We start from the raw sequence: 9,913 nt of genomic DNA on the forward strand, positions 1-9,913 counted from the left end.
TATGTTTTAGAAATAAGATACAAGGACCATTTTGAAAAATAAGGGGAGTCTCTTTCAAAAGTATCTGAAATATAGTCACTAATATCTCATCTGAAATGGAAAGTGATTCTCCTAAGAATGGACAAAATGTTTGAATTGATGCTTCAATACTTCACATGTTGTGTAAATCTAATATGATTTTGTCTGATAAAGAACAGTAATTCCATTCATTGAAATCATTGCTCAGACAAATACTTTTAAGACAGAATCAAACGCTGTTAATCAAATCTAATAAATAGATTTGCATTTTGAAATTAATAAATAATTAATTAATTCATTTATCAGTTGATAGAAATTGTGGTTACTGTTTAATATTCATAATAACAATCGCTTAATCAATTGAAATACAGTGGAACCTCTTGGGAACCTTTTCATTTTGAACATCGATACATCGAATATAAAACATGCGTCGAAGTTATTTAGAAGTCAGAATTAAGGATAAAAAAGCAATGATCCTCTTCAATTTTTTTTTCCCTAAAAATGCATATCACGAAAAACTAAGAATTATTTGACAAGGATGAAACCCCATAATTTCATATTAACCCGTGATCTTGGACTACACTGTAATACAGTGTATGCTAAGTTTTCTTTATGATGATAACCAAAAAATCAAGAAAATCTTATAACCATTTACACAGACATTTGATTGAATGTACGTTTACTTGGCTCTTGAAATCTGAATTCGTCTCAACAGTTGACAAAGGCGATTTACCTGTATACAAAGTATATGTTTTACAATGCATTTTTAAAGTTATAGATGATGCTTTATTAAGATCATCTTTGACTTTAAAATACGAACGCTTAATGGTAAAATATGAGTTTGATAAAGAGCGTTGTATGATAAAAGATAATATGCTCCTTAGTAACAGGTATTTTTAAAGAACTTCGGCGTCCAATTGTCCAGAGTTTTGAATGTTTATTTGGCTTACGCTTCATATTTTAGATATGGTTACGTAAAGAAATGTGTCATACAGAAGAGACTAAAGGTTTGATGAACTGATTTTTATCTATCTTAATGGAAAAGTTTTGGTTTCTATTTGCTTCTTCAAAAGGCATTGAAAGCTTTGAATTTTTTTTTAGAATTATATACACATTTCAGAATCTTGTCTTTCATTATTACTGTCTTAGTAGTGCACTGGGGCAAAAAGGTTTTTGTTATTTTAATTTTCGTTTTAATATTTATATTCTATGGCTCCCACACAGACTCATATATTAGACAAAAATTGTTTTAAAAGGATAAAATGGGTAAAAACATAATGAAATTTTATTATCTCTAAATATTTCTAATCCCTACTACATTATAATTATGATTCTAGGTTATCCATAAAATAATTGAAAGTTGTAAATTTTTTTGAATAACTTAGAGAGCTAATAGCAGTCAGGAATTTGTCAGGAATCAAGGACACCACGAAGTAGAGGATCCCCTAGTAAAAGAGCATATCGATCCTGATATCAATTATTATGAATTATGATATGAATTCCGTTATGCACTAACTCACTCACTTAAACCCCCTCCCCCACTTACAAGAACGTTACTTTGTCCTCTCCAACTTTGTTCCGAGGGGATAAATTGTTTGTCTGCAAGGGAAACACATTATCATTTTTATATTTTCCTTTGAAAATACTTTAATAATGTTAAGTAAATACAAAATTGCCACTGGGTTTTGAATATTAAGCATGTTGAGTTTTGATATGCTCCATGTAATGAGATATGTTAACCGCAATTGAAGACACTGTCATATTTTGATTTACTATTAAGTCTAAATTAATTTGAGCAGTGATCATTATTTAATGATTTTTGAGTTATAACTGAATGGAAGTGCCATACTTTGCAGCTGCTAATGTTGTTAACTAACTACTTTCATATCAGCTTTACTGCAGTGCACGAAAACGTGCATGAAACATATGGAGATAACGAAAAGTATTCAAGCTCAAAAGTTCATTCAAACAATACAAATCAGGAGCAGAACAGACACGGATCTCTAAGACATCAGAATTGGGATTAGGTGCCATGGAGAAGTGAACATCCCCTGTCGACCTTACACCCGCCGTGTGCTCCTTGTCTTGATCGGGAAATAACGAAAAAATCCGTCGCCAATTCAGTAGGTAAATAATTTCCTAACAATTAGTATGAAAAACGTCGATCAGCATTTGATTAAATGATAAATTGTATTTGCTGACAAGGTCATTGTATCGACCATAGAACTTACTAAATGATGACTTAAAACGAGGCTGTTAATATTCTTGTTTCATCAATTTGTTTGTCAATAAATTACCTCGTTTTAGATATTGTCTATACGTGCAGCATGCTCTTGCGTATCGAATCAACTGAGAGACATAAACCCGTATGCAGGTGATGAGGGTATATTGCTGCACAAGTAAGGGAAGTTGAAAAGTTTAAGTCATCACGTTTTTCATAAAGCTTTGTTGTAAGATCCCCATTAACGTCTTTTTCTAGTGAAATATCCAAATATGAAACAGATGTGAAAAAAAATCTGACATATTTTGCATGTTTGAAAAAGATAACTCGGTAACTAAAAGAAAATGTTATTTTCTTTTTATGCGACTTTAAGCAAATATAAAAAACGAACAATTCTTGAATAAAATCATAAAGATTCGTTTAACTGACTGAAACTTATGTACTGAAAAAAGGAATTTTGAATAATTGTTTATTAAATGTCTCGGGATATTAAAAATAAAACACATATCCTTTATATTGACAATTGATTTAAATTAATTTTTATACTTTTCGACGTTGGCTTTTGAATATCTTGTAAGTACTTAAAAAAGAAGGTACCTAAGTGTTTCTCCTAAAAGGTTAATGACTATATTCCACATCAACTGTTAGGCATTGTTCCTATGATTTCTGACGGAATATTTCGATTACCTATTCAGTGCATATTAAAAAGATGTTTGAGTTTCCGATTGACAATATCTATGTAGTTTTTTGGAGAACAAGTCTTTAAACAATATATGGGAATTCCATTGGGTTTCTATGGTACCCTATTATTGGCAGAAATTTTTATTTTCATATGAAGAAGAATTTATTCCAAAACTTGTGCATAGAAGGAAGAAGTCTCTTTCTGTGGCGTTCAAGTCAATATTCAGATATATCGACGACGTTCAATAAATTGGCACAATTCTTTTTTTCATTTCTACGATGATTAGATATATACCTTTGAACTCAAAATAATAGATATTACAGTTTGACACATCTGTTTCAATTTTCAATCTTATGGAAATTTTACGAGAAATAGGCGGTAATAGTAAACTAACAACAAAACTTAATGATAAACGTGATGTTTTTAAATCATAAGGCCATTTTCAAAGTACGAGCAATTTCCAAGACGAGGCAAGACATAGCCAAACAAGTTGATGAAGCGAGGATATCAGCAATCTCGTTTAGAGTCAAATTTTTCAAATGACCTTTCCAGCAAATAGGACTCGTTTCAGTTATCTGATTCTTTTTTCTGTTCGTTTAATCGGCATTGAACAATCCCCTCGCTTATTGGACAACCCTTTCAAACCCGATTGATGGTCGGAGTAAAATCAAAGAAGCAGAAATACAAAAAAGTATAGTTATAAATAGATTTTAATTTGTTTTCTATTTATTCAAAAAGAAACTTCACATTTATAGTCCCTGACATCAGGGACCTATGTACTATTAGTATATATAGGAGGTTTACATCAACAACTAAATTTACTTTTTGGTAGAACGTGCATTGATTATATTTGGGGCTGTGGAGAGTTGATAACTTATATTTAGATTTATTGGTAATGCTCTATAAAATAGACGATGTGGAGAAAAGCGATATTAGCTCCACCCTATGCTATTGGATTGCACGACGGTTTGTCAAATCCTTTGCGTAATACCTTGTTACCCGTTGTCATGTACAATTTGTTTATTTTCAACTAATCAGCATCTTCGAAGACAGCCAATGAACAAAAATGATTTTTAAAAATGCAGGGCAGCTCAGAATTTTGCGTCACGCGAAAAGAAGCACCATAAAGAAATGCAATGTACAATCTATCATTAAATCGAATGCTGATTGACGTTTTTCATATCAATTGTTAGGCCATTATTTTCACATTCCATTTTCCACCGATTGATCCATTTGCCCGATAAAAAGAATTAGCAATTAGCACACGGTTGGTGTTACAGCGCAGCACTGTTAAGGCGTACTTCAAAGAAATCAACAGAATATAAACGTGCATAAATACATACCTTATTAAAATAAATTTTAATTTTGTACAGGTACTTTATTATCTTATGACTTTAACATTCTTTGAAATAACTTTGTATACCATGCTCTGTACTAAATTTGGTTAGGTCATTATTTGATAGTCACGTGATAAATGCATGTAATGTGTACTGTATGTAGGTCACAAACAAATTTCAATATCGCAAGGGCATACCCTAGTTAAAATTAAAAATTAAAGTAATAGATTGTTTCTAATAACTTGTAGTTTATGGAAAGTGCTGCTGCTTTAAATAGAATTCGCATTTTATTAGTTTAAATTTCAAGTTATCTTGCTAATGTCGAAATATGTGTGGCCTTTACCAAGTATTTTATGTATTTATTAAGTTATGCTATCGATTTCAGAAAAGCAGCAGCACTTTTCAAGTTAAGGAATATGTCCATTATGTGTATTCAAAAAAATGTCAAGATCTATTAAGTGTATGCCCTTGCGAAAAGGCGATTTAATGGGCACCTCGGCGTGAAACATGCACACACTGTATACAAAAACACGGTAGAATTAATTCAGTGCATTCTCTCAATATTTTTTAAATAATGGCACTAAACAAACGTTTCAGATTTGTATTAATGGTCTACCTAAGATTTTCAAATAATATCCTGCTTAATAATAAAATGCAGTTTTCACTGTGAAAAAATTACTTGATCCGCCTCTCACTGCACATAAAATGCGTCAAACTTTACCATGATGACGTCATGTCGACAAGTGCATTGCGATCAGTAACTTGTTTATATCTTGCTTTGTGGGATTTAACTAGCGACAAAAATGAATGCAGTGGTAAGTTTTGATGTAGTTCATTACTCTTATGCAGTTTAGATTCGCAAATTATTTCATTTTCTGTTATTGTGAGGAATTGCTATATTTGTGTGATGTCACAGTAAACTTTTCCCGTATAAATTAGGCCCCGCCCCCTTTATGCAGCCTTAACAGAGCTGCGAGGTGGACAGGGAATGCTTACTCCTTCATGGCACCTTAGCCCATCTCTGATAATTTTAGCGGTCCTTTTTGTTCTGCTCCCAATTTGTGTTGTTTCAATAGACTTTTGAGCTTTATGACCGTCCGTTATCTTCATATTTCATGGCTCTCAGTGGGTGTGACCGGTCGATAAAAAAGGCTTAATACTCCGAGGTATCTGATCACATCTTTTAAATCTCTGGGCGTTCATGCTTTATGCCCTGTTCACAGATTTGTATTGTTTGGGTTAGTTGTTTAGATCAAGCTGAATTAGATACTTTTTCACCCTTCTCATATCATTAATTGAAAATTGATGGGATGCATACTTTATCTAAAAAAAAAACAAAAAAAACTTTAGAGTGATTTTAAACAATTCATCAATTTTGCTCCCTAGAACAATTGACCCATCAATTTTTTTTGATGGATTGAAAGTGTTAATCTTGCGTCCAAACCACATTTACTCGTCATTACGAACTTCATATGAATTTATTTATTTAAAAAATAATATTTGCATTTTTACTTTTGGAAATACATTTAATTTACAAAATATTTTTTATGTTACCTAAGTCACTTAAATGATCTATTTTTATCTGTTATTTTCCGTTGTCTTGTGTCGCGCGTTTTTTTCCTCTTATAAACTGCCAAATCTATTTCGACCAATTTGAATATAGAGCGTTTTAGGGTAAAGGGGGTAGAATTTATGAATTTCATTGTTTCAGCCCCTTTGGGCCTAAGGGTGGGACAAAAACCGTAAGAATGAATGTAATCTTTAAAAATTCCCTTCTTTAATTCTGGACACCAAGCAGCCAAACTGTCATAATACATGTAAAAATGAGCAATAGCAATGAGGTTTTTTACCAAAATTGTAAAATTCATGTCTCAATGGTGAGGGTTCTGGATTTTTAGAATGAATCTTATTGATCATTTAGTAAAGAACATTAATTCTTCAAAAATCTTTTTTCCCACCCTTGATATAAAGCAGATAAACAAGTTGTATGTAATGAACGAGAGTTCATTATTTACGTAGATTTCGAGTTTCAATGGGCACTAATTGTGCTCCTTTATAAACTGACCTGTTTCTTTTTATTCCTTTGAAGAAGTATTTTTTCCAAAAAAAATTCTACATGAGAAGAAGAAAACACTTGCTGATGCCTTCAATTCTACATTCAGATATATCGACAATATTTTATCAATTAACAGTAGTTATTTCCATTCATATGTCGACTTGATATATCCCAGTGAACCTTAAATAAAAGACATCGCAGAGTCTTCCACATCTGTTTCATATTTTGATGATTTACTGACTATAGACGATAAGGGCCAACTAACAACTATTTTGTATGACAAACGAGATGACTCAAACTTTTCCATCGTCAGCTTATATTCTATAATATCCCACTATCACCTGCTTATGGTGTTTATGTCTTATCTTAGATCTTTTTCGATACTCAAGAGCTTCCTCTGAGTACGATCAATTTTTAAAGCGAGGCATGTTACTCACTGATACGTTGATGTTACAGGGATTTCAACAACCTCGTTCAAGTCGGCATTTGTAAATTCTATGGTCCATATAATGACCTTGTTAGCAAATATGACCTAACATTGAGTCGCATTTTGGCTGACTTGTTTCATACAAATTGTTAGGCCTTTGTTTTTATATTGAATTTTGACTACGGAATGTTCCGTCAACCTGATCAATACATAGGGCTGAAGGCGGGTTTGACCGGTCAACAGGGAATGCTTACTCCTCCTAGGAACCTGATCCCACCTCTGAAATTTCCGTGTTTTATGCCTTCTTGTCAAATTTGTATTGTAATAGGTTTTTTAAGATTGATCACTGTTCGTTATCTTCACTTTTTACGTCACAATATTATTAATAGTGCAAAAATTGATACATATTTTAAAAAAAAAAAACTGTGTGTGTAGTTATGATGAGCAAAAGTGTCTATTCCAAATGTGAATTTCTTTGGCTCTGGATCAGGGGATCTGGTGTTAAGATGGGGTTTTATCTATCAAAACAATGCAAATTAGAAGCAGAGCAAACATGGTCCTCCAAACCATGCACAGAGGTGTGATCAGGTGCCATGACGAATTAAGTATAAACTCAATATGCAGGTGATAATGGTATAATGCTACATCAATTCTTTAAAAATCTTCTTCTCTTCATGTACTAGTAAACTAACTGCAAAGTACAATGTATGATAATCTATGGTGCTTCTTCCGAAATTGTGAAACTCTTGTCCTCGGGTCATGGTTTTTGTGTTAGAGTGGAAATCTCTTAATTGTATAGCAAAAATGCATTATTTAAATCATCTCTGCTCATTAACATTTTTGAGGCTAATAAAGTCAAAAGTTTTGAAAAAAAGCAAGGGTATTTCTACCAGATTTGTGAAGTTCTTGACATATGTTCTGGTGTGGAATAGAGCTCTATTGATAGGTAATATCTACTGAGAGAACTTATTTCCCTTGCTATTCATCTATGATAATTAATCATTGTAAATTATTTACTTTATAGGTCAACTGAATATAAAAGAGAATTCTATAAAAAAAACAATATCGTATAATAAAAAATACTTTCATATTTCAAATGCTCATCAAGACTTATAAAAATTGATAAATGATAGAAAGAAACACAAGTGCCTTTTTATGCCCCCGTATCGAAGATTCGGGGGTATATAGTTTTTGCCCTGTCGGTCAGTCTGTCTGTCTGTTTTTTCCGCAAAAACTTTAACATTGCCCATAACTTTTGATTGGCTGGAGCTATGGCTTTCATATATATTTCGCATGTGTATTTTTTGTGACAAGACCTTTCTTTGGGTACCATCATATTTGACCTTTTGACCTTGGAGTTTGACCCATTTTTGCAAAATTTTACTAAACTTTAACCTTAGCCATAACTTTTGAACGGTTGGTGCCATGACTCTCATACTTCACATGTGTTATCCTTGTGACAAGACCTTCCTTTGGATACCAACAACTTTGACCCTTTGATCTTGACCTTGGAGTTTGACCTACTTTCGAAAAACTTTAACCTTGGCCATAACTTTTGAACGGTTGGTGATAGGGCATTCATATTTGACATGTCTATTTCTTGTGACAGGACCTTCCTTTAGATACCAACAATTGTAATCCATTGACCTTGACCTTGGAGTTTGACCTACTTTTGAAAAACTTAAACCTTGGCCATAGCTTTTGAACGATTGGTGCTACGGCTTTAATACTTCACAAATGTATTTCTTGTGAGAAGGCAATTCCTTGGGCATCATTAATTTTGACCAATTAACCTTGACCTTGATGTTTGACTTACTTTTTGAAAAACTTTAACCTTTTCCATATCTATTCAATGGTTTCTGCTAGGGCTTTTATATTTCACAGGTATATTCCTTGAGACAAGACCTGCTTATTGGGTACCAACATATTTGATATGTATTTGAGAAAGTTTAACCTTTGCTATAAGATGCCATACGGGGGCATCAGTGTTTCACAAACATATCTTGTTTGTATATGAAATGTACGTTCTTCAAAGACTTTGAGAGGCCAGTGCGAGTGAGAATGAGGTTTACTAAAAGAGCTAAAGACGTATCTGCATGGTGATAGCAACAAATAGGGAAAGCAAGTACAGGCAAGTAATTTGACTACTTAATAATTTGTTTCTGAGTTCTAGACTAAATATTTTGTTGATCACTGTTTATCCTGTTTCTTTTGTTGCCGGGCCATATAGATTCATTTTACAGCTATACTTCTATGGATCCTTCACAGAGTCGTATTATACTATGGTAACCGTGTATAAAGACCTTCGGACTCTTGTTTTAACAGTATAGATTTACGACTCAATATCGTGACAAATTCCTTATTGTTTTGTTGTTGCTCGGATCACAGCAGTTTAATTTGGTTTTAATGAATCGTTTACTTAAATGAGTTTTATTAATATTTATTCTTATACAATCGCATATTGATAAGAAACTCAAATATAACATTGAACTAAAAAGACTTCCTGGTCTTTAATAAAACTGGGTCTTTGTCTGTTCAACCAGTTGTTTCATCAGGACGTGATCAATTGGTCAACACACTTTGCAAAGACATTGCAAAACAGTAAATTTTACTTTTTTTCAAGTGATTTAGCGTATTGATTTATGAAGTCTTTAACCATTTTATATTTTGAAACTCATATCTTTTTTTGATAAAGAATAGAAATTGCAGATCATGTTAAACTACTGAAGAGCACTATAACTCAAAATCAGATATGCTTTTAAGATTGTAAGTTTAAGGTAAATAATGTGTTGACTTTTATAGACACTGAGAAATTTGATGAAAATCTCTATTTTATGCATTGTAAACAATGAAGACATTTCTTCAGAGAATTTTTTTTGAAAATCCTCTTTACATAAAGACAAAGTTCATCCTACTAGGAAGAAAAAAGCTAAAAGGATTTATGATCAGTACTGAAATGTACAAATACGACGAATGGCATGACATCCTGTTTATAAAATTAATTTTAATCTCAGTGCATTTTTAATATCTGTTCCACAGAAATATAATGAGCAATTTATTTTCTAACTTATTCAATATCAGTAAAAAATAAATGTTATTATCTATAAATATTTGTACAATATTTTTAAACTATTTATATAATAATACCTTAATATTCAAGAATTAATGAGGA

Source organism: Saccostrea echinata, unplaced genomic scaffold (genome assembly GCF_033153115.1).
Source record: "Saccostrea echinata isolate AGI-Se365-2 ecotype Australia unplaced genomic scaffold, CSIRO_AGI_Sech_v1 ptg000014l, whole genome shotgun sequence".
NCBI lineage: Eukaryota > Metazoa > Mollusca > Bivalvia > Ostreida > Ostreidae > Saccostrea > Saccostrea echinata.